The sequence below is a fragment of the Heterocephalus glaber genome, unplaced genomic scaffold (genome assembly GCF_053883595.1).
Source record: "Heterocephalus glaber isolate CG9 unplaced genomic scaffold, H.glaber_assembly_v1.0 deba00000676, whole genome shotgun sequence".
Classification (NCBI taxonomy): domain Eukaryota; kingdom Metazoa; phylum Chordata; class Mammalia; order Rodentia; family Bathyergidae; genus Heterocephalus; species Heterocephalus glaber.
In genome coordinates this window covers 18,226,005-18,253,198 of record NW_028258156.1, presented here as the reverse complement: position 1 = coordinate 18,253,198, position 27,194 = coordinate 18,226,005, and the positions used below count along the sequence as shown (strand labels likewise).

At 33.7% G+C, this 27,194-nt stretch overlaps 1 protein-coding gene and 1 long non-coding RNA gene across 3 annotated transcripts in view; both read right to left on the bottom strand.

Moving 5' to 3' along the window:
• Window positions 1–27,194, bottom strand: part of Immp2l (inner mitochondrial membrane peptidase subunit 2) — a 903,239-nt gene that overhangs the window by 463,033 nt on the left and 413,012 nt on the right. The gene's annotated exons all lie outside the window — the stretch shown is intronic.
• Window positions 564–27,194, bottom strand: part of LOC147829276 (uncharacterized) — a 29,449-nt gene continuing 2,818 nt past the window's right edge. Inside the window, exon 2 of the long non-coding RNA XR_015449279.1 lies at window positions 564–25,738. This is a non-coding gene — a long non-coding RNA (uncharacterized LOC147829276). The remainder of the gene's footprint in view (window positions 25,739–27,194) is intronic.

Here is a 27,194-nt window from a genome sequence, read left to right as displayed (position 1 = left end):
ATTCTGGTTCATTTTCTTTATCAGTGTTTTTAACAAATTATGTATGAACTGTGACACTTTGTAAAGTCTCAGCTTTATTTTATAATTTCATAGAATGATTATACTCAGAAAATCACAAGATTTTTTCTTGGTCTAAAAGTTTTAGTCATAGAAATATGTTGATGTAGAAACTTGTTTCAAATTTATTATTGATTTCTATTCATTATATGTATTTTAAATAGACTAATAATATCCTTAAAATTATTAAATCAAGAGGCCTTTCTATTTACTGTAATTTCTGATATAAAAACACAAATAACTGCTTCATTTCACCTATTTTAAACTTGGACTTTGATCACTCAAGAAAGTGGGAAGTTAAATTCAAGAAAGTCATTGACAGATATCTATGTATTTTCAAGAATGAGAATCACCTTGCTCTAATCACTAACTCTTATAAGATTTTCCACTACCTATGAAAGAAAACTTTGAAATTCTACTAAATGGAATTCTATTTCATTAGACTCTGTTTAACTGATTTAAAATCAAAGTGATATGTCAGACACTTATAAATCAAAAAATTGAAAATAATAATTTAAAAGTGTGTACTTACTAAAAGGAAAATTTCCAATAAATTACTCCTACAGCTATCAAAATATCAAGGAAAACTTTCTGATTATACACATCACCATTAGTGATACCTTGGTCTTCATCCCAATTTTGACTTTCCAGAATATGGGGGATAATGAATGGAAATTAAAGTCTGGCCCATAAATTCTGATATCCAATTTACCTATTCTAATATATATATTTTCAGAGGATTCTGAGTTTATCTTTGAAATAAGCCATATGTATATAACAACTAAAGGATCAAGAACCTCACAAATATATCTATAGAACTTTTTCTTAATAGCAATTTGAGGTCTTCAAATAAGCAACAAATTCAGTCCCAATATCATTTATGACTTTAAATTTATTGTGGGGTCAGCCAGAGTAACAAAAACACAGCAAAAAAAATTGTGGTTGATCTCAGTAAGCCTTTTAGAAGAATGAATTACAATTACATTAGGAGAACTCATAGTACTTTGTGTGATCATAGTTATCTTTTCTAAGTCTACTATATCTGCAGAAAACTAACAGCATTATGTAACCACTGTAAGAAAAATCCAGCTTCTCATTAAAACATATGGCTCAGTGTCTGGGGTTATTGACTCAAAATTCAATCGTGATACTTATTTATTATGTTTACCAACCTCTGGAACAAATAACAGAGTAAGCTTCAGACATAAATTGACCTTCCTAATCCTCACACTGAGAGATTCTGAGAGTAATAAAATAACCTCCCTGTTATTAGCAGTACAAGATTCAAGGCTGGTAAAGAAAGAAACAGTTCTTAAAATATCAGACATGCCATTATTAAAGCAATAGAGTCAAACACACCCAAACAGTTCCGTAAAAGATTACTATATAAAATTGAAATTCATTATCAAGACTGGGATTAAGATCAGATACCTCTGCTAAACATACTGTAACAATGGTTACAGAGAAGATTAGTCCTGTCTCCAAAATAACTTAAAGCCTCTAGCCTTCCCATGCCTGTTTTCTTCTCAGTTAATCAATAAACCAACATTTAATATATAACTTTCACATCGAGGTATCATCTTATCAATGTTTTCAAAACATATTCACATATAAAATTCATGAACTCATAGAACTATATGATGCCAACAAGATAATTTGAACTCTTAAATTTAAAAATAAAAATTCCTTCTACCCAGGGAAATGATATAGAAAAAGTATAAACATAGTAGGAAACAATACATTCACTTTGTACTAAATAACATTTTTCCATACACATCAATGGAAACTGAATGGCTACAGCAAGAAAAAAAAAAAAGAACTACAAAAATAACTGGGAAGAACAAAAAAAAACCCAAAAAACAAACAAACAAAAATAACTGGGAAGCAAAAGGAATTAGGTTTTCTTTCGGTGGACAATATCTGTTTCAGACTAGGTCCAGTCCTGAAGTGACAATGCAAATGTCTGAGTATTTTCCTGACACATAAAATTCATGGCATTTAATAAATATATTGTTAACATATTATATTTGGATAAATATAGAAAAGAAAGGAAATAAAGGAACAAAGGAAACATTGTTAAATGCTAATTTATGCCAGACTAACAATTTCTGATGGTCCTAGAAAATCCACTAAAAAATATGAAAAAATATTTTTAAATGAACATTTAACACCTAACTGTGCGGTAGGAATACTGATAGACTTTATACCTCTCTCATATATATGTCCATATGTATAAACTAACTTACATATGTATATAATTTATACACAAATTCATATATGAATAATTTATACATCAGTACATATTTATATAGAATTATAATTCAATTTATTCAATCCTCATAAAATCTCCGTAAGTTCAGTATTAACATTCCCATTTTATATATTAATCTCAGAGAACTTAAGTGACTTTTTCTTCAACATAGAGCAGAATGACCAAGACATACATCATGAGAAATAAAAAACACTTAAGCACTTTATATAAGCTTGCTATAGCTTACAAAAATAATTCATTGAATTGCCCATTAGTTCTAGGTAATTTAGGGGGAGGGAACAACCATCAATAGTATATGAGATTCATTAATTGTTCCTATTATCTTCTAAAGATTCCCATCCACATGTTGCAATGTTATATATATATATATATATATAATATATATATATATAATATATATAATATAAGTTTTGCATCAGGAATTGGAGATAAAAGGCTTCAGTTACTACCTGAAAAGAAAAGGGCACTGGTTTATCAAAAAAAATTTGTTCAAAAAAGAATATATATGCATACTCTTATAAATAAAAATTTTTAAATAGGCATATTCACCAAGTACCTAGTAGGGGCAAGGCTAGGAACTTTAAATACTTTTTTCTGTATTTATTTCTACACATACATCCATTTCACAGTTCCAATATACAGTGGTACCTTGGTTCACGAACACTTTTGTTTGCAAAAAAATTGGTTCACAGACATAAGTGTGGGATGACAAACGCAACCATGGCCATCTTTCCCATGAAAACACAAAAGTGGCCATCTTTTCTAAAACCATAGAACAAATTAAGTTTGTGAATCAAGGTACCGCTGTACAAAGTTACCTTCGTTTCATTACAGAAAAGCACAGGTTGGTAAATTATCTGCAAAACCTGCTTTCCAACTCTCAGATTTCATTCATCATGCATAATAACCTGACATTAAAAGGTACATCCTGCATAAAGAGTAAAGTTGACAAAACAAGAGCTTCCCTTCAACCCACCGCCACCAAGCCCACTCTGTGAGGACTGGTACAACAGGCACCGGGGCTCAAAAATACTAGGGCACCTTCACACCAGCAGCCCGGAAGTCATTATGCTCTGACCGAGTCTGACTTTCCCGGCTGTCTTGAAATTCACTGCAAATCTTAGGTTCTCAGGAGATCGGTTTTCTGAACATTGTAATGCTAGAGAACAAAATAATTTAATATAGATGATGTGGATTGTTTATCAACAAACAGGAAAACAAATATAAAATTAAAATACCTTCAAATACTATGTGTTTAAAACCTTCAGGTGCCTTCATATGGTAAGTTGGTCATCCATACTTGCCAGGAGAAGAAACAAGGTGGTTCTTTAAAATAAACACACTCACTGCCTGCCTCACAAGCACAAGGTCCTGAGTTTAATTCCCGCTACTCCCAAAATAAATAAATAAATAGATAAATAAACAAACACATAATTGGGGCTGGAGATATAGCTCAGTGGTAAAGCATTTGCCTACCCCATGCAAGGTCCTGGATTCTATCACCCAGTACCACAAAGCAAAACAAACCCCACATTCATAGGTGAAGAACATTTCATGATATTAAATTAGCACGAAGAGATAACTTTATATCTACTAACATTCTTTGTTATTCAAAAGTATTAATTTTTACTTGCAAATATTTCAAAGTTACTATGTTAAGCTTTTGTTGTTTTTTAATGACTCATTTGTGTGGTAGACCTTCTTGAAAGGGATAAGATTTGGAAAATAGTAGCAGCAAAGTTTGAAGCACGGAGACAAAGAGTGGCCCATATTATCCACATATGCATTTTATTCATTCACTATTTATTGAGGATCTGCTACATATGAGACAATAATAGCTACTAAAGATTCAAGATTGACTGTGATAAATATCTTCTGACATCACAAAACTTACAGTGAAAAGTTACATATTAACAAATGAATATGGCAATTTCATACAGGGTAATAAATTACGAAAGGTATACAGACAACTTATACACATTTGGGGTACAGAGTATTTAAAAGGGCCCAATCTTTACACAATCTCCTAACTGCAAAGGAGATAAACATTGGGAGTAGACTAGGGATGGCCTGAAGAATTTTAATAGGATCAGTGTACTAAGTGCCTGGGAAGAAGTGCCAAAGGTGAAAAGAACAGGCATTGCTGGAGAATTTAAAATAGGGAGATGCATAAAAGTCATTTTTTAAAGGCAAGTTTATGTGTTGCTAACCATGGCAGAAACTCCTATCCCATTGGAAAATGACTATGCCAAATTTAAAACACCAGGACTAACTTATAAGAGGACAAAGACTTGTTTTCAATATTTCAATCCTATCTTACAATCCCATAGTTCAGCCATCATCTCTCATCTAATCCACCATAGCTAAGAATAGAAGTAGGAGCAAAAAACAGACATAGGCACATCTGGTGCTCATCTTCTTAGGCTTCTTGTACCCTGAAATCTCACAAAGGCACATACGTATACTCAGCACCTCACAGGTCTACCCTTAGAGAGACACATTCTTCATGTTCAGGGTTACAGCAGTTCAGTATTTGCAAATAAATGAAGAGATCCTAGACATTTTGGGTTGTTTTTCATCTTGCGTTTCAGTTTTGGTTTGTGTTCTTTTTGTGCCAGAGATTGGACCCAGGTCCTGGTGCACAATATGCAAGTGCTCTCCTACTGAGCCACAACCCTGCTGCATATTTTTGCACATAAGAATCCAAATACAATGTTAAATTATGGGGCATGTGTTATGGCTTGTGTCTAGATGTTCCCCCAAAACTTCATGTGGTCATAGGGCTTTTTCAGAGGTGGCTGAAACTAGAGTGTGTGACATTGGGATTAAGGGTGTGTGATTGCTAAATCAGTCCATGATTGGCTTGGCACCGCCCTAATCCCTGTAGTCTGGATACGATAAAAGGGGCAGAAAGACGCTGTTAAGGTTCCCTTGTTGGTTTTGCTATGGTGTAGGGGCCATAAACTGTTTCTCCTCTGTGACGCCTCTCTGCCATGTGCCACCCTGCCTTGGAGTCAGCCGATTATGGACTGAAACCTCTGCACACTGTGAGCTAAATAAACTCTTTCCTCCCTTAAATTTGAGTGTCTAGTATTTTGTCTCAGCAATGAGAGAAAAGTAACTAACACACTATGTCTTTACAGTTAAACTTGCCTAGTTCTACTTCCAATCTCAATTGTATTTATCTTTCCAAAATTTCACAAATATGTTACATAGACTTTTAACAAATATGAAAGTATACAAATAGATACAGGAAAACCAGGGGAAAAAGTGCCACATCTAATTTTTCTGAACTATATATATATATTTGGGGGGCGGGGGGTCGGGATCAAACTCAGGACCTTCAGCTTGTGAGGCAGGCGCTAGAACCACTGAGCTAAATCCCCGGCCCCCTGAACTATATCTTGTGTAACACCAGACAGAGTTCTAACTACCTGGATCTCATAGGTATCATTTTCTTCAAATAGTATTTAAAAATTATCTTCTATTATGTATCAAATGGAGATCTTCTACTCAAAATAACTTAAAATAGGACAGAGTAGGGCCAGGGATCCAGCTCAGTGGTTCTGCTGCCTGCTTCACAAGCACAAGGATCAGAGTTTGATCCCTGGTACCAAAAAAACAAACCAAAAAAATAGGACAGAGTATATGTAGAAGTACTGATCCCCATAAATCAAATACTCATATTGGATTTTCTAGTTTTCTACCATCATGTTCTCTTAAGAATAGTTTATAAGGAGACCTGGGGATGGATCTCTTGGAAATGAGAAGGGACACAAAAGTTCAAGGGTGGGGTGGGGGTAATAAGTAGAATAATGATATGCCATGTACGGGAACTTAATGATATCAATGTAATATAAACATTACATGCCATAAACATGAGGTAAGATTAATAATATCAAAGAAATGAAAATTGGAAAAAGGGATTAGAGGAGGAGGGGGGAAGGGGGCAGAGATGAGGAAGGGGATTGAAAAAAGGAATCAAGTTGTATTATGGACGTGTTACCCAATCCTCAAGATGACTGTATAATGCATGTACTGCAAACATGTACTAATTTAAAAGTTTGGTCAGCTTAATAATTCTTTTACAACGTTCCCCCAAAGCCTCAGGCACTCAGAAGCTGAGCTTGTGGAAGGAGACTGGATAATAGGGATGCCACAGATGACATGATATTAGGAGGTAGGGGCTGATTAGGAAAGGGTCACGTGGGTTGTGACCTGCAAGGGGACATCTCCTTCCCTGGCTCCTCCCTTCTCCCTCTAATTCCCAGCTGCCATGATGTGACAGCCATGCCCCTCCGCTAGGCCCCTGTGCCATGCCACTTCTGCCCTGGAGTGAATCAACTATGGACTGTAACGAAGAGCAAAAACAAACCTCTTCTCTTAAGTTGTAGGTGTTGGGTATTGTGTCTCAGAGACAAGAAAGTGACCAAGACAAATATATTATTTCATATATAAAATAATCTTGATCAATGTATCTTAATATATTATTACCAAAGTAACATGTGAATACACAAAATTAAGTACAGAAAAGAGGGCCTTATGTTCTGTCTTCCATTTATACTCTTAGAAAAGCCTGCCATTCTGCCTTTGCTAAAATTTATAATTTTGTCTTTTCCCCCACTATTTTCACTCCTAATCCAAACTAAACTTGCCCATACCTTAAGAATGACATCAAAGACTTCCAATCTAAGAATCAAAAGAGACTTCAGTTTTCATCCTGTCTTTCTCAGACTCAGCCTCCAAATCTCCCAGTGACATGACCAGCAGATACTACCATCCTTTACTAGCTCAGTCCTTTAGATGTCAGCCTTTTACATTTTTTGAAATCTCCAGGTCTAAACAAAATTTTCCCTTTCATGTTAGTCTGAGATACTTGTTTCTTTCTAATTCTCATTGGTTCTATTTTAAAGAGCAAAATGAATTAATCTATGGTCACAGGCTATAAGTTATGACTATGTCAGCCATTCCTATGTTTGAACCACAGTAAAGGAACCAGTCCCCTTAAAGCAATCCACATCACTCTTCTTGAACATTGTTCAAGTCATTTAAGTCCCTCTTGAAAGGTAATACCGGCTACTGAATGTAATCCTCCAAGTGTGCTCATCTTTCAGCTCTTTATTTGGTTAGAGAGTAATGTGAACCAAATTTCTGCACCATTTTCCAATGGAAGCATCATAGTCAATTCGACAACAAGGGTGATTACACTTGTTGCCACAAGATGTGGTTAATAATGTCATCAGTACCAGCAGCAGCTGTATATGTAGCATTGAGCAATAGCATACATGTAAACTCATTTAACTCCCATGAGATTCCATCAATAGTCATATCTTATATTATAGGTGAATAAATAGAGTATAGAAGTTTTAAATAATTTACCAGGCTAGTGAACACATTAACAATACTGATAGGCAGTAATGAAAGAGGTTTGGTTTCCATGTAAAAAACTGACAGGTTGTTAGCTTTCTAATAAATACTGCAAACCTTGAAATTTTTCATATATACTACATGACCTCTTAGACATAGGTCAGCAGCAGATACCAGAGGCAGATCTTATAATAATTAGTACCAGAAATTATTCTATAAGCACAGAAAGCAGAATGTCTCCAGCCATAACTCGTATTTCATTGATTGTATACTTTCTGGAGTCAAACTTAACACAAACTAAGAACTGGAAAAGAGAAACAGAACAGTGCTACCCTGTTGACACCATTTTCATTAGAGGAATTGGTATGGTTACAAGGCTTTTAGTGGCAACCAAAAAGACAATCACAGGCACTAGAAAAGAGAGCTAGCAAAAGGTATTCCCTGTGACCACACATTCTGATTATTTTATTATTTAACTTACAAGAGTCAAATGCCATCAAGGTACTGTGAAGCAGAGCATAAATTAGAATAATTATTGCTTGTATTTGTTTTGACACTTGTAAACCTGTTAAGCTTTTTTCATGTTAATATAAATATCATATCTTTTAACACATACCCAAGTACTGCACAATGTACACTGACATTTTGTTTTGGTTTTTGCTTACATTTTGTTTGGGTTTTCTATTTTAATGCCAGCATCATGACCTCCTAACCAATTTCATTACCTACTGAAGGAGTCTGGCCGGCAGCTTTAAAACCCTATTAGTACAATCATGGTCAGAAATAAACCACATTCATGAAATGACTGTGGAATTCCTATTCAGCACCTCTTTTTGTAGTGATTAATTCAAAGCTTAATATTGTTTCTATTTAACTCCAGGACAAATAAGGGAAGGACAAATAAGAAGGGAAAAATGGCAATAGTTGTGAAGAAGTAGAGGAGGTGAGCATACATACTGGGTCAACGACTTGCAGAAAAATAAACTGTGTTAATTACAAAAAAGTTCATAATTTTTGACAGGTTAGAAAAAGCTCAACCAGAATCTTGTAAATATGTGTAAAAATGCATCTGTCTAAAATACAGTACCAAAACCCCTCAAAATGTCATTTTGGTTACATTATATGTAACTTTAAAATTATTAAATCAGTAACACTTTGCAGTGGTTCATTTAAAGCGAGAAGTAAGTAGTGTGTAACAGTCCCAGCTTCTTATAGGAATATGTTCCAAGACACCTAGGGATGCATGAAACCGAGGACAGTTCCAAACCTTTTTTATGGGGTTTTAAGTTTTTATTATAAACATACCTATGAAAAGTTTAATTTATAAATCAGGCACAGTAAGAGATTAACCGTAATACCTAATAATGAAATGGAGCAATTATAAACTATATTAAGTTTGGTAAATATGCTTTCTCTGGCCTCTAAAAATATTGTATTATACTCAGCTTTCTTCTTATAATGATGTGAGATGACACAATGTGTACATGATGAGGCAAAGTGAGCTAAATGATGTAAGCCTGTGACTTAGTGTTAGGCTCCTTTGTGAGGGTTCAAGCACTGGGATACTAGGATAGTCAGTATGGCAGGGTAGTGTTTATAGCATTGATACACGATTGGGATGATTCATGTACTTGCCAGAATAAAGCAGGACAGTACAAGATTTCATAACATGACCCAGAAGACTGCACAATTAAAGAGTTTATAAATTGTCTAGTCCTAAAATTTTCAATTTAATAGTTTTGGATTATAGTTGACCAGGAGAAAACAAAGCCATGGAGAGTAAAACCAAAGGTAAGAGGTTTTACCTTACATATCGATGTTAAAGATTAATTTATATATTAGGCACAGTAAGAGATGAACAATAATAACATAATAAGATAGAATACTTATAACAATATACAGTAATAGCAGGTTATTTGAAAAATATGAATTCTTTATTTCTGGAATGTTTCCATTCAGTAGTTTGAACTGCACTTGACTGTGTTGATGGTTCACTTTAAAACCACAAAAAGTGAAATCACAGATAAGGGTAAACTATTGCATATCTCTCTAGAGGACACAATGTAATAAACTGTAAGCAGGCAGACATACATAAATCTAGAATGTCACATGTATATAAATACATAGATATATAATCAAATTGGAATATTACAAAAGTATCGAAGATCAGTTCACTTCCTAGAGGGAAAGGGGTTGGTTCAAAAGTGGTAAATTTGCTCCACTTCAGTTTGTTGATATTACTTATAGTGGTATAACAAAAAACATATAGTAAAATTAATTTTCAAGAAAGATTCATTCTATTTAATTTATACTAATTAGTGTGCTGGAAGAGCCATCTAGATGTCTTTTTTAAGTGGTCTTTTCTGCTTGAAGTATACAATTTTAAAATCAGTGTTTATTTCCTTGCCGATGATTCATTTCACTATTTTAAATAAAAGATGTTAAGCCAGAATCATGATGTTCCATCATGTAAAACAAAACTTACACACCCCACAGGCATACTGCTTCAGATACGTAGTGATCAAGGTTTTTTGGTTTCTTACTTTTAGACCATATTGCTCAAAGTAAGAAAAGGCAAATGTAATTAATCTTGATGAGCCAAAAAGTTGAACAAATGATAGAAAAAATATTTGATTTGAGGGGTAAAGATATTAGATTATAAACATAATGCTCTGAAAAATACTCAGCATCAAAAGCAGTTCAAGTGCTTAAAACTAAAGGTATTCCAACAATTTATCTAAGAGGAACAGAAGTAATGTACTTTGGTGACAATTTTAGCATGAATGAGTTAAGAAAGTATACTTATAAAAACCTCACTCAGTTGGAATACAGATGAATTCCTTATACCTTTGTATAAACCTACTTCAAAATACAGAAAAGGTATTCTGTTCATTCTTTGCAATGTATTTAGCAAGTGTGGATAATGTTATATTGCCTAGAGTAATCTCAAAGCTTTTGTTCTACTGGAAGAAACAAGATACCCTTTAGCTAAAGGTTTTCTGCTGCTTTTGTCTGTTCAGCACTAGCACAAGTAGGGTGACAGTCTCATAAAGAAAATAACCAAAGGCACTCATTTCTCCCAGTGACTTGGCATCCCTCCAGCACTGACATTTCATGCCCTACATTAACTCCTTGGGCCACAGGATCAAAGGAAGAAGGAAATAGTGTGCCTTTTTGTTTAGTTGTGATAGCTACTTTTTTATTACATTGGCAGTATAATTCACTTTCTTATATAACTGCTTAACCCATTTTAAATTTTAATAGCCATCCAGTGACAAACGAATGATATCATTTGTTCTATGTTAGGTGTAACTTACAGATAAAACCTTGCAAATTGACTTAATAAATCAACATAGTCCTGGAAGAACAGTGAAAACATAGCTGAAAAAGATTAGACACTATGTTTTACAAATGTATGCTCCAATTTTTTATTTTAACTCAGCTGAAGTCACCCTTGGTTCTCATGAACCTGAAAGTATAGTTATTTGTTTTCCCAATCGAGAATCCCAGAAATTATCTAGTCACTTGCCTGAAATAGCCTGGCATTTGTGTACCTCCAAGTGATATAACTTACTCGTAGAACTTTTTAAGGCAAAAGAGAATGGCCTGCATCTATTATCCAGAAAGGAAAAATACTGAATATTATGATGTACTCAAAGACTACAAGTATAGCAGAAAGTGCCATACTGGTAAATGTTTTTTATTTGACATGATTCATTAAATCTTCTCTATTGATCTTTTCATTTAAAAATTTGTATGAGAATAAATGAACAAATTTATGTGATGTCCATTTGATCCGCAGTATTTTACCAGTACAAAGGATAAACCTGCAATTTTTATCTTTGCCCTATTTATATTTAATGGTGAAGAAATATTTTGGAACAGAGCTAATAAAAGAACTAAAATAAGACACAATCTTACTGCTCTGGGATACTCAGTAGCACTATTACTTAGAGACAAAAATCTTAAAATGATTCTATGAACAGGTAATGAACTATGAAGATGGCCAGAGACTGAACTATGTTGATATTTCTCTGTTCATTATTTACTAAGAAACTAAAATGTTAGAAGTTCAGGATATGCAAAAACAGATCACACATGCATCTTCTTTATGAGAATTTAGAGAATTAACTATGATGGAGGTAACTATGAGGAAGAAGAGAAATATGATATGCTCTAACAATTTAATAGCAGCTTACCTATCTTGGTAAAATTCAAGACACTAGTAACTAACCTAATCCTGATATGCAAATTAATCATCTTTCCCACCTAGAAAGCTGGCTTTTTTGGTAACAGAAGACACACTAACTAGTGCCTATTAGCTATAAAAATAGCAATAAATCTCCATTTCCTCAAGTTAAAAAATTTCTTCTGAATAAAAATTCTATTTTAAACTAGAAAAAGTGAACACCAATGAAGATATATTTTACCTGCTGGAAATTTGGTTCATCTTATAATTCCCTAGCAAAAAGAAAAACTAGGATCATTCTTTCCCTGACAAGACTGCCTATGTGTTGGCTTCACTAGTTCAAAAACCAAAATTCTAATTTTACTTCTACAGTTACTTGTGAACCTTCCATTGTCTCATCTACTAAACCGCAGTTACAGTTACAATGCAGTTCCTAACTTATGGCATATTCTTGGAGCTTACTGAATAGGAGTGGAAAGAAAGAAAAATAGAAAGAAAGAAGAAGGAAGGGAGAGAGAGAGAGGGAGGGGAAGAGGGGGAACCAATCTAAAAATTGAGATTGAAAGGCAAGGTAGGAAAAAAGTAACAGAAGATATATTTGGGTTGGCAGAAAGAGAGAGAAAGAAATAGACTCAAGGGGATTTGGAAGGACAAATCCTTCTGTCTACTTGAAATCTTAGCTTACTTCCTCCCATTAAATGTTGGCTTGTGTCTATTATCACCTGATCTCTAATCTAATGCCCTATAAAAAAAAATGGTTGGCAAAGACAGAGGTAAGATAAAGTAGCAATGACCTGCCTAATATGAACATTTTGGAGATCATATATTCTGGAGCCCAGATAAGTCAATGCTAGATTTTTTTCTTCCTACATATTCAAATTCCAGTGTACTGAAATTTAAATAAAATTCAAAGTAGTAGTTGTATACTTTTCAATACAATGTACTTCATTTACTATTACATTTGCTATTGAACTTAATAAAAAATTGTAACAAATCATGAGAAAGCTAAGAAATATAATCAGGCATAGTTAAATAAGTTTACAGGGCCAAACCATTTTGGACATATGGCTTTTTGCAATTTTGGAAATATCTGAAGCTCTCATAAGTGCCACAGAGTGAGAATTGGAAACATTTCCATCTGCCTAAACTAAAGGAACAATTGCTCTTCATTCATGTTAATGATAATTCCTTACTGTTCTCCAGGTTATTAAGACTGTTTGGACACTTAAGAAGAAAAATTGTCTTACTCTTCCCCCAAAAAGGGTAATTCTGAAGCCACTTTAGTAAATGACTAAGGGACAAAACAAATTAAAATTAATGCCTTCAAGAGAGATGTCAGAAACAGTCTCTTCCTGACTACTCTGCTTGTAATAGAGGAAAACATCACTGAGATATAGCACAGAACTTGGGCAGTGAAATGAAAAGAACCATATCTTAGTATACACTTTTATATTAAAAAGTGGTTATTGGTGGTAGAATCAGGACTCTCAGATCTTCTAACAGCAATGATCTCCATCTTATGTTATCAATAGCCAAATACTCTGGAAATGGGGTACAGCAAAAAGAAAAAAAACAAAACAGTAACATCACAATTCTTTCTGATGTTACTACCACATTTCATATCTGTATATTTAATTAATTTATTTAAAAAGAATACTAGAAAGAATAAGTTAGTTCCCTTATACCCCTCCACATTTTCTCTTCCAATCATTCCTCAAAATACAATTTCATCAAAACTTTTTGTTAAATCATTATTCATTTATGCATTATTATGAATTTTTAGAGCTGAGCCATATGTCATGCTATAATTCCATGTCATTTTTATACAATTTCATATTTCTTACAGATAATCTCTTCCTTGTTTTTTGTATTTTCAGTTGTTTGATGTCCCATGTACTTACAATACATTCCCAAACTCTCTATGCACTTTAATTCTACAAACATCTCTGGTCTACTATAGGACCCTTCCTGTTCTCTTTATCACTGTGGGCAGATGGAGTTTTATTTATTTCCTTATGGATATTTTAATGACATTTCAAGGAGAGTCATAACCACATGTGTTCAATTCACTATAGTGAACCATGAACTAGAGATCAATTTTTAATACCTGTGGAAAATATTAAAACATTAACTGTGCTAACAAATGTCAAAAGCCATGTAGCACACAGTGACATTACAGTGAGTAGATTCACAAGAATTCATCCATAAGAGATTGGGTTTGATTTTCAAGGAAAATAACAGACCAAAACCAAGCCAGAATTTTCATCTTTAGATTTTCAAATGAAAGATTTGGATTGTTTAATATAAATCTATCTTATTCCCAAATCTTAGAATAAAGTTGCTCATACATTAATATGCACATGGATCACTTGGGAGTTTACTAACATACAGATTATGCTTAAGTCTTCATTTAAAAAAGTCCCTCAGTGATACCAGTGAATTTGGCCTAAAAAGAGCAATGTGAGTAGCAAGACTGTGGAATAAAACACTCAGCCTTGTTATAAGAAGTGGAAAAATGAGGGAGACTTACTCAAGCACAGAAAATAATCTTAAAATATATTTCAGGTTTTACAATTTAGGTTTTGGAGCATTAGTTTCTTATTAGAGAAAGCACTGTCATCCACAAGGGGAAAATAGGCATTTCAAGTTAATGCTCTACAAACAATTCAAAGCCAACTGGACTCACACTTCACCAGTGTCTCTATACCCAAAATGTCACATAGAGTACAATGGAAATGCACTGCATATATATTCAAATGCTTGTATTCTGACGCCAATCCCAATCTAATATATTGCAATACATTTCTAGTCTCCTGCTAACTACCTAGAGTTAATGCAAACTGCACAAGTTACGGGCTCAGTACTTCACAAAAGTGCTCTCACCTCAGAAGACAACCTAAGGACAAACCATTATTAGCAAAATGCCTACAAATCTGGGGGTTCCAGTGACCACCTTCAAGTCTGATAAATCACTAGAATGATACTCAGAATGCAGAAAAGGGCTACACTTGTGATAAACATTTATTTCATAAATACAATCCAAATCATCTAACTAAAGAAAGACGTATAGGATAAGGTCTGGGACAATCTTGAATACAGAGCTTCTATACCTTCACGAGGCAAATCAAGGTACATTCTCCTACCAACATATTATTGTGTGCCCCAACCAGACAGATCCACGGAGCTTCAACATCCAAGATCTACCTGAAGTTTTGGTCACGTGATTGGACTCAGTCTCCAGGTGTTTCTCCTCAGATGATGGGAGGTTGGGCTGGTATCACTTGGTTCCAAGCCCCAACATTCTGTCCACATAGTTTGTCTTTCCATCGTGACCGGCCATCATCAGATGCTAAGAAGGAGTCATCTTACCAGCATAATCTCAGGTCCACACTTGGGCTCAGGAATAACTGAGACACGCCTATCCATGCTAGAAGCTCAGAATAAAGACAAGAGAAAATCTATATTACATAACAATTATTCTTATAATTTTTGGGAAATTATTGATTTAAGAAAAAATCTATAGTCTACTAAGAATAAATAAAAAGAGAAAGAGGTCACCAAGGCAAGAAATAAGAAAACTGAAATCTAAGTAAGTTGGAAAAATGTATATAACAAAGTACTGTATATTGTTGGGGTTTAGTTTCCTTTCCTATATTAGCAGGGATTGAATTGGACAATCTCCTAATGGCTCTAGTACTCTATAATTCTATGAGTTTATAAAATCTATCTTATTCATTTGCCCAGTTATCAGGTGCTAAAATTATCACCTCTTGATCAAGATGAGGACTATAATAAACATCTTTATAGTCACTGCAGTAATGAGAATCCTACAGTCATGTCAACTCTTTCAAAGAATAACTACAACATCAGCTTGTCCTGAGCTGTATTGCTGGCTAACCTCTTTCCCCTAAAGTCTCTTATTCATTAATTTAAAAAACTAAATATTAACTCAATCCATTAATCATACAAATTTCAAAATTTGGAATGTATTTATCATTTTCTAGCACTTTAATATGAATTTAGAGTTAAATTCAACTTTCATATTCATCTGTGTCAAGGAAAGCAAAACTATATGAAAATATCTAATGTACCATAAATTAAGAACATAAAATAGGACAGAGTCCTCTAAACCTAATTATCAGTTATCCTTATCTGTCTTTCTCATTCCAGTTCTACTAATTGTTATTTGAACAGCAAATAGCTTATCTGAAATAAGAAACACATACATTATCACTACCACAAGAAGCATGACAAAGCTGCCTGCCTTCATAATTCTCATAAATGGAATCAATTTATACACATTTTGAAGAACATCAGAAAAGCACAACAGGCTAGGTTCATTTTGATATTTTTCTTTCCTGAACAAGACAGGCAGATCATTACAATTAACATCTATTGTGAATTTACAGGGAATTGGTAAGGAAATAATTCATGTTAAGCAGAGGTTCTCAACATCATTAACAGAAACTGAGAAACTGGGCCAGTGTGCATGAGAGCATAAATCATAGAGGTCATGTGTGTTAATGAGAAAAAGAGCATTTATTAGCTTCCAATTTAAAATATAAAGCCCCTCTCTCTCAATGGCTTAAAATGGAACAATATCCTATACCTGAGTGAGGAGAAGGTAGTGCCCTCAATTAAATGAACAACTCTCCTGGCCCCCAACCTTTTATTGTTGTCATTGAAGTTCATCACTCTCACTTCATTTTTAGATTGTGATGTCTTTGTTCTATGGACAGAAAGCTTGTGAACATAACCTTTCCAGTATTATTACCTACACTGTAGAGTTGCCTACTCTTTTCAAAGTTTTAAAGACATATATATTTAACTCAGTAACCAAAGAGGAATATGTCCTAACTTTTTGGTGAACTCCAATTACTGTTTAGTATTTGTATGTTTGTTTTGAAGTCAAGAGAAAAATGTTCAAATATAATGGGAAAAAAATAAAAACATATTAGAAAACTAAAGATACCAATCATTGGAAATTACCATTTTATTATACAAATGAGAAGTAAACAAAAGGATAGATTTCAAAGGGATGATAGATTATAGATTATCTATAAAATAATAGATTATATAATTATACTATATAACTGTTTTAAGAAGTAATTTACTCTTTTGACACGTTTGAGGAATCTTACCCTAACCCTCTCTCCATAATCAAACTATGGGTTAAAATTTGCAGGAATAAACCCATGATAACATAAGTTAACTTCAAAGTACTGAGACGATACCCCCAATGAAAAGCCAAAAATGTTTGGATTATATTTTCATAAAGAAAACAGAAAAGCCCATCTTTTATATATTTTACAAAAAAAAAATACCACCTAGGGCATTTTACAAATATTTACTTCTTAGCAATTTCATTTTCCTTTGCTTCCAAAATTTATGTTCTACTAATTTTCAAATGAAAGCATTCTTTATGCATACTTTTGATGAAGATGCCTCCCACAATGGAAAGGCACAGAAAGTAAAGTTAAACCACAGCCAGTGAGTGAACCTTTCATCAGGACCAATGTGAAAGTCAGGACTATTCACTGTGGGACATAATTCTCATTTTAAGCCATAACAAATAGTAAGAGAACTCAGATACTATATATTCAAAGCTACTCAAATGTACAAACTGATTTAATCAAAGCTTTAAAAACTTCCCATTCTTTACCTTACTTTGTTTTTTAAACTTTAAAGAAATTGTTATTTCCATTTCAGTGCCACAATGAATATACTGCAACTTTAGGGACAAGTTTTAGTAACTGACCTAACAAAATCTCCCTATTATAAGATGATGTTTACCTACAAAGTAAACAGAATGTGTGATGCTGAAATCTAGTACATTTATTAGAGAAATGAGAGCCAAAACTAGGAGCACAAGTAATAGTTGATGCCTTCCTATTATTTGACATTAGGGATGTAAGGAACCAGAGTCTCCCTGAATCATTATTTATTCCTTTTCCTACATTACTTCTAATTTGATACAGAATGTAGTCACATTGTTTAAATTTCATGTTAGCGAATATCTATTTCATGCCTATTTGTCAGATGCAGTAGAAAATTCTGAGGATACAGTAATGAGCAAGACTGCTCACAATTTCTTTCCTTGTAGACCAAAGAGAGCAAATTCCTATAAGCTGGAATTTCCCTATATTGGGAGAGTCTGTGAAGAGAGAAATCATCTCTCCCATAGAGAAGTTGATCCCCCACAGACTGGCAGAGTAGCTCAAACACACGCCTACCTATAGGAGCTCAAGGATCAGTCTTTCCCTGTACTTCCACACTTTTCACTACTTTTTACTTTTTCTTACCATACTGACGACTTCCTGCTGCTTTTTGAGAATTGCTAAGGAAAACTATAATAAAGCCTCAAAAGGTGGAAGTTATGGAGGAGTGATCATATAAAGAAAACAACTAAATGGATTGATTACATTGAGAGATATATCTCTCAAAGGCAAACCAGGCCTCTTGAGCATTTACTCCATAAATATTCGACACTGTGTGCTAATTCCAGGAGAATAATGTTGAGCAAAATATTGGCCAGAAAGTACTTACAGCCTTGCAAAGGAGAAAGACATCAACCAAACTAATCCTAAACACAGAAACACAAAATGACAAATACTCTGAAGGCAAACCATGAATTCTCTTTCAGAGGGGCCTTATTTGAATTGCAGGTTCAGTAATGATTCCCCTGAGATAGTAGTGTTTACCTTGGGATATTCAAGCTGAGCAGGTAGGATATTGCTAAATGAAGAGAAAAAGAGCTTTCAGGACAAAAATGTGCATAGCATGTGTAAAGAGTTTGGAAAAATCAAGAAATGGTGAAAAATAAAATATTTGGGCACCATGTGGCTGGAAGATAGGGAACTAGAGAACATGTTGAGAAATGCAGAGGTAGACATATACTCAGGCAAGTTTATTAAATCTTGAAAGGCCAGTTTAAGGATTTGATTTGTCATCCAATAAGTAGTTTGCTGACATGTGTACACAGTGTGTCTGAAGGGAATGTGAGCTTCTGCCTGTGCAAGGAAGATTTGAGAGGCTGAAGGGCGCCTTTGACAACCCAGATGTTGTACATTTAAGTTTGCCTTTGTACATTTATGACCCACTTAAAGGAAAACAGTGCTATACACTTTTAAATCACTAGCTCCTGCTTAGAGGAACTGTTCAGCAGAAGAGTGGATTCTAAAAAACCAAACAGAAAGCCACTGGTGTGGTCTGGATATGCCCAGATGGCAAGCAGTAGCGATATAGTAAAAGATTCAGAATGATGTGAATTTATATGGTAAAATCAAGAATGTGTTGTAATAGATTGTGTATAAGAGGTCAGAAAAAGAATGTCAAAGATGAATTGTAGATCTTTGACTGGTACCTGAATGGGTGATTTTATTGTTCACTCTGAGGGAATACTGAGCTGAAAATTAGATTTTCACTGCCTCCATTTGAGACACCTTTATTGCATCTAAAAGGAGATGTCAAATACAGATGTTGGGAGCTCAAAGAAGCTGAGAGGGCAAACAGCATGAGAATATAATTAAGCCATGGGTACAAGTGAAATAATGTAGCAATCTCCTCTTGCAGTTTATTTTAAATTTATTAGCATTAAGTTGAAGATATTTATTTCTTCTTTCAAGTATCTATATTTCAATAGTAAATGTTGATATGAGTGAAGTTCATAAAAGAGAAAGTGATGAGAAAACAGATCGAGCTCACTTCTTGAGTAATCCACAATGGCACACTGATTTGAGTAAACTCAGGGTGGACTTTTGGACTGTAAACAAGTCACAGAGGGCAAATACTCACTGTGTTAATAAAGAATCTCCCAGAATGGATATATGACTCAGTTGTACCATTTATATTAGTGATTACCAAATAAGATACTGAGAAATGGCATGTCCTGTAGATGACTCATCAGGTGAACCCAACGTGCTCTCAGGGTGTCAGCTGAGTATCTGCATGAACCCTGAGTCTGGTGATCACAAACACTAACACAACATTAAAAGGGACTGTTAGGTTCATGAGCCACTTCTTATTAAAGAATAGAAAACCTTATTGGAGAGGTGATAATGTGAATACCCACAAATGAGCACATTACCTGACATATCTTTCAGGTAACTAAACATGTTTACAATCAGCTTATAATTCAAAGTAGGTAGATTTGTGGTGCTCCTGTTACTAGAACATACCTTTTTATGAGAACCAGAAGGAAAGACAGCTATAGGGTGGAATATTTTTTAACAAAAATAAATGAGGTTCTGACACATGCTACAACACTGAGAAACCCTGAAAACATTTTGCTAAGTGAACTTTTGAAGTAAGTCATAGTATGCTAAATCTTGTATGATTCTATTATATTGAATGGCAAACATGGGCACATCCATAGAAACAGAAATCCAAAATTCATTAGTGCATATAAAAGCTAAGGGAAAGGAAAGGAATAGGGAATGATTCCAAAAGAGCATGGAATACTTTTGGGGGTGATAAAAATATTCTGCAATTCCAAAGAGGTAATAACTATACAACTCTATGAATATACTAAAATATACTGAATTATAAATTTCCACACGGCAAAATTTATGGCATAGGAATTATATTTCAATAAACCTGTTTAAAATAATAGTAGATGAAAGTTTCCATCTAAGACTATTGAAGAAGACATATTAACCTGAAAAAATTGCAACAGTTTCTATAATTGAGCTTTATAGAGGTCACTTCAAAAATTCATTTCCTTCCATCTTTATTCTAGAAATTATTTCTGGGAGTATGTGTAATGCATTTATTGCTAAATGCTTATTTTTTTTATTATCAAATACTTACGTTATTTAGCAAATGCTTACATGGTTCTTCTAAGCGATTCACATGGAATAACTCACTGAATTCCCAAAGCTACTCTATGAGGTTGGTACTATTTTTACTCCGCAAGGGAAAACCAGATAACTAGGCCAAGGGCATTGATGGAGTAAGTAGAGGGTTGAAATCTGAATCTAGACAGACTGGCTCCATAACCTATACCATTAACCACATGCTATGCAACTACTGTAATAAAAATATTTAAAGAGCATGCTAACAGAAATACAAAGAGTAGTTATACTGAAGACATCACAAATACATACCGCAGGGAAGAAAAAAAAGTCTCAAAAATAATTTCCTAATGTTTTCTAAATACACTCTTACTGCTTAGGATATAATTTCCAGTTGTAATGTCTTTCCAGAAGTGAGTTTAGATATAAAAGACGTGCTCTGAAACCTCATTAAAGGATGCAAAGAATGGCTCTAGTAATGAAAAATACTGATGTTGAACATCCATGTAAAAAATTGAAATATAAGATTAGAAAAAGCAATATATTTAAGTCAATAAATACATATGTGGTTTTAAGTAATTACTGTAACAAACTAATAAAGTAAAATCTCAAATAAATATCTGAATTATTTCCAATTATATCTATGAAAAAATAGAGGTTACTCTATGCTCAAGGTAACCTTTGTTTGGGGAATGCATAACACATACAACTGGTCGATTTTGTATTAAAAGCATCTAAAAAACAACTATTGATTCTCATATCCATGAAACAATACACTGGCAGCTCATCAGTACATCTGGATTATGTAAGAAAACCAAATGTTAACAGAATTTCATTTTACTTTTTTATCTTTAGTACAAGTTTTATTTTACTTTGACACACTTCTTTTTTTTTTTAACCATGTAGTAACTTTCAAGAAAACTTAGAATCTCATCCATGAATATGAAGACCAAGCAAAATACTATGATTTCATTGCAATTTGATATAGGGGTTGAAACAATCCACCAGATACATGGTCTCTATTTTGAATTTTCAAATAAAACCTCTCATCATATGTTCAGATACTTCCTCATTTTCCAAACAATCTTCAAGACACATAGTACACTCTCATGTCCAGGCAGTCAATCAAGGGGTCTTCCTTCTGCCTTTTTGACAAATTTCCCTTGGGCTGCTCCCTCTCCACCATAGGCAAAAAACCCCTCCTGGCTTTGAAGAGTACATTACCTGCTACTGCCTTCAAAATCATGTAACAAACCACTGATCCTGACAGTACAATCTTGGACCAACCTCCAACAGAGTCCGTGAGACTGAGCTTTGATAGACCTATGCTTTAATTCACTTTGCCACTGAACTGGTTTTGCATTTTAAACATGAAACAAAGCCAACTAAGGAGTACCAAGGTTTGGAAATTTTCTATGCTTTGTTTTTCCAGACAGCACTCAAAATCCCATTGCTATATAATTTTGCATTCTTAAAGTTAATCAATATATGTGTGTGTGTCTGTAGACAGAATATATATATTCTATATATATATAGAATATATATATACATTTTATGACAGAAAACATAAGCCTTACTGCTACTCTTTTTTTCAGGAAAATAAGCATGTTTCTGTAAATCAATCTACGAATCTTCTTACTCACTTTCTCTTTGGTCTCCTAGCAGATTATTTCAGGTCACCTGCTCTTCTGCATGGCTTGCATATGGCCAACTGTGCCATTTCATTAGCCACAGGCTCTTCCTAATGCCTAGAGGGATTATAAACACTGATGGTTTTACTCCTTAGGAAAAGCTGTTTCTCACCAGAGTGCTCCTCTATCTGCCTTTGTCAGGGTCAGGATGTTATGAAGAAAATTGTCCCACAGACTCTTGAGCAATCTGCCCAATATGGCTCCTGCAAAACAGGACGCCATTATAAACACTTGAAAGCATAACCTGAATTTTATCAACTGTATAACACCTAGGCCACCTGCCAGAGTATCTGAGCACACCAAAGGTCCAAAGGGCATTTGTTGGACTTACATAGCAAGTTAGAGAGGAAAGGACACAGTTCTATTAACACAATGTTGGATAATAAAGTTTATTTTCATTCCAGATCTTATAATGTCTAGAAAGATCTAACAAGCAGCTTTCATGAGCTATAGAACATAGAAAAACAGGTCCAATGACAATATACAGATTTAATCAGTAAAATTCAAAATGTGGAACTGTCTTTAGCACAGCTAACTGGGTTTCTTCAATAAATAGGAGAGAGTCAGAGAGAAACAAGAGACAGAGTCAGAGACAGAGATAAAGAAAAAGAAAGACAGACAGGAACAAACCTGTGACTTTTAGATATACTTAAAGGACATAAGCAAAATGTAAAATGAAGACCTGTTTAGTATCTTAATTTGAAAAACCAAAAAATTCCTATAAAAACCAAATAAAACAACTATGAGGCAATAATGAAAATTTGAATATATTTGATATTAAGGAACTATTATCAAAGTTTTAGGTGTAGCAATGGTATGATGGCTATGTTGGAGAAATCTTATCTTTTAGAGATACTGAGACTTGTATTGAGATATAGAGATTTGTAATAGTTATAAGTTAAATACTATCATTCCTGGGATTTCTTTAGAATAATCTTGGAAGAAAATTGGTGATGTCACTGAAACTGGGGGATGCTTACAGAGTGTCTTTAACATACTGTCTCCTATACCCTTTAATATATGTTTAAAGTTTTTCTATAAGTGTAATGAGTTTTCCGGTATTGCTTCTCGGGCCATGGGATAATTATTCAACAAAATAGGAGTTACTTAAGCACAAGCTCTGTGATAGTTTGACAGTCAATCTGATGGATGAGACAGCTTTTGAGTTACTAACAGGCAGGCAGCAAATACAATGTGGATACAGTAGACAAGGCAATGATTTATGTCCCAGGAGTGATGGAATGGGACTGTGTAATATTTAATCATGATATTTAGAAGAGCATGAAACATAAAAGTTATAAATTGTTTATTTCTGGAATTTTCCATTTAATATCATTGGACAACAGTTAACCATGTGAAATTAAAACCACAGGAAGTGGTTTCAGAATTAATTAAAAATTTTGAAATGTTTAAAGACCATATATTTCCCTTGCTTTGATCTTAAATGTTACCACTTCATTGCCTTTATATATTTATTGCCTTTATACCTTGCATTTTAGATATAATTTTTCCTTAGTCTCCTCAATTCAGAAAAAATGTAGTACACATTCTTCCTGCTGTAGCCTCCACACATCTTTATTATTATACACAACACATTTTATTTTTTATTATTATATGCTTGTTATACATATTAGTTACATTTGTCTTGAGGAATATATATATATATGTAAATATATACAATATATATATTGATCTCTGTGCTCTCCCTCCCTGCTACTCCCTCACACATCATGTTTTAGTGCTGTATTTGTTTCTTACCCTGCATTATTCAGTAGAAAATATTTTGGGGAAGTAAATCTTAATTTACTTTGCAAGAAAAAAAAAATCACTATGAATATTGAGTTTAATAAATGAAATTACTCCAGCTCAGCCCACAAGACCCTCTACCAAAACACAGGAGATGTTAGCCAGATACTCGACCTATTCTAAGCACAACTCTCTTCCTCCTCATTAATACACAAAGACCATTATTTTATCTCCAAGGTTTAACTGTAAAAATCATCTATGCCTAGTTTACTTTCCTCTAACTGATGTATCTCATCTCTCATTATCTATTTCTACTAGATGAGAGTGAAGAAGATAGGAACCAATTGTTATTTCTAGTTTTTTAGGACTTAACACATTTCCAGGTGAAATGTGGATTCAAAAAAAGCTAAGAAGAAAAAAATCTTTTGGAAGTGTAGATGTATATCAAACTCCAAAATAAGTTTTGCTGTATATGTTTTTCTAAGCTAAATATAAATTTGAAACCTACAGTTTTACTGTAAAGAAAAGGCTTCTTGGGGCCGGGGATTTAGCTCAGTGGTTTCACCGCCTGCTGCGCAAGCGCAAGGAACCGAGTTCAATCCCAAGTACTAAAAAGAAAAAAGAAAAAAGAAAAGAAAAAGCTTCTAAGTATGCCAAGAAAAAATAATATTATAGCATGAGTTGAAATGAAGCATTATCTCTTTAAAATAGTACTTTATATGTTTGAGAGTATTGCCTTATAGCAAATAATAGTTACTCAGTTTGTAAAAGAAAGCTCTTATCAGAGCAACATATAAAAGTCATCATGACATTTGGAAAATTATAGCATATTAATTTATAGGTACTTAAACATCCCTGTCATTAAAATGTCATTGCAAGACATTACATTCACTGAGGAGAATATTTTTTTACAGATTGTGACATACTGTAACAATAAACACTGTGCTAATGTGGAATTAGTACAGTGCTTTAATTTGATTTATAACACATACTATATTATTGTAGTCCCACTTTCCAATGAATAATCTTAACTTTCTAACTTTTTTGAACTACAAAAGGATATTTTGATTTAAAATAGAAACTAAACTGTGCCCACCGGCAGATGTTCTACTTAAGGATGGAAATCAGTCAGTTTATATATAAACTCAATATTCACTAACAGAAATCAATGGACTCTAGCACCATGTTATTTCTATTTGCCTATACTCTTCTTAAAATATAGTAATAATGTCTAAAATTACAAATCAAAAATGATTATAAAATCACCAAATATATATCAAGTGTAGAAAAAGTGTACTCACCTTTTAATGAGAACTATGTATTTTCTTTATGATATTCACACAATAAGCACACAAACCTGCAATCAATTTTTCACTGAACAACTGCGCATATCCATTCAACATGAATCATTGCCTTATTAAGTGGCAGGAACTTTTTCTCCCTAACTGTTACACTCATTGTACCAAATCTCGTTAGATGAAGCAGAAAGAAATTCATATTTCCTAACACTTATTCAAACTCTTTGGACTAGAAACTGCACTGTAGTCTTCACATTTCATCAAGTCATTCTCCCAGTCAGGTTCACACTAACAAGGCTCTCATGTATCTTTGCTTTTTTCTTTTTCTGAAAAAGAAAGAATCCCCACTAATTCCACAGTACAATGATTCATTCATTACTTAATCTTGTTTCCTCGTCTATTAAAATTAAAGATGCATATGACCTGTTGTACCACACTATTATATTCAATTCTTGGATAAAAATGATTAAAAATGAAATTAAACTACTCTAAAACACCTTTATGGATATTTCTAAAACCATATTTCCATATCTTTTCTGATTTATTCTGCACTGACTGGCTGGAGATCACTTCTTACATCTCTAAAGGTTTATTAGAAGCATAAATAAGAGTAGGTAGATAGCTACTTTCATTATTACCAACTATGCATATATTTTAAAGATTTTTTTTCAAGAGGGAATTATGCACATCACATCAACAAAGATGATTATATTTTTTAAGTACAATAAGAAAAATAATACCAAGGTCCAAACCAGAACACGAAAAAATTCAGTTGTATATGACTGTCAGATTGTTTCAGAAAGGAAAGAAAAGGGATTTTAATTAGAATATAGAACACCTCAGTATTGTGAATGTTAACTGCCGTGACCTAGGAATAATCAATAAAATCCTATGTAGATAGGTGAGTAAGAATCCTAATTCCCTAGAAACAAGATGAATATGCCCTTTCTATTTCTGAGTTTGTTTTAAGAAACAGAAAAACCCAAAGTTTGCAAGATTTCCTTATGTGGAATGCAAAGTAAGTCCCTTACTTTGGAGATCGTGATGTGAGGCCAGAGGCTAAGAGGGCACTGGCAAAGCTGACTCATAACATTGAACTCTGGCTGACTGTGATTATGGGGAAAATGTCACGGGCAACTGTCCACTAGGAAACCAAGGAGCTAAGGAATACCCTTAAATAAATCTCTAAATAAACTGGATTAGACTTGTCTCAGTAGGCATTTTCCTTCTGTTGGCTAAATAAATTAGGACTGGAAAATCGTTTAAAAATAAAATCTGTTTCCACCCATTCCTAAACCCACTTGAAATGCCAAAGCAATCACTGAGAATTGTTTTACTAGAAAACTTGACATTTAACTTGTAACCTACTGTGTGTATAAATGTATATGTGCAAATATATATGTATACATTCGTATAATATATGTAATTTTCCATGAGCTTCCATGCATGTTTTCAGTTGAATTAAAATAATATGTACTCTTAAAAACTTTTCATTGTTGAATATAAATATTGCAAAACACATCAATTTTTAGCACAGCTTGTATACATTTTTATGCAATGAACACATTCATATACATATACCATTCCCAGGAAGTTGCCTCCCCTCATGCCCCACCCAAGTCATTATGCCTCTCATAAGGTAAAAAAATTTTAACCTCTACCACCTCAGATTAACTTTGCCTGCCTTTGAACTCATAGAAATGGAAATATATGCTATGTTTCCTTTTGTGTCTTATGTCTTTGCTCCAGATTATACCTCTGAACTTTATCCACTGTTGTTTG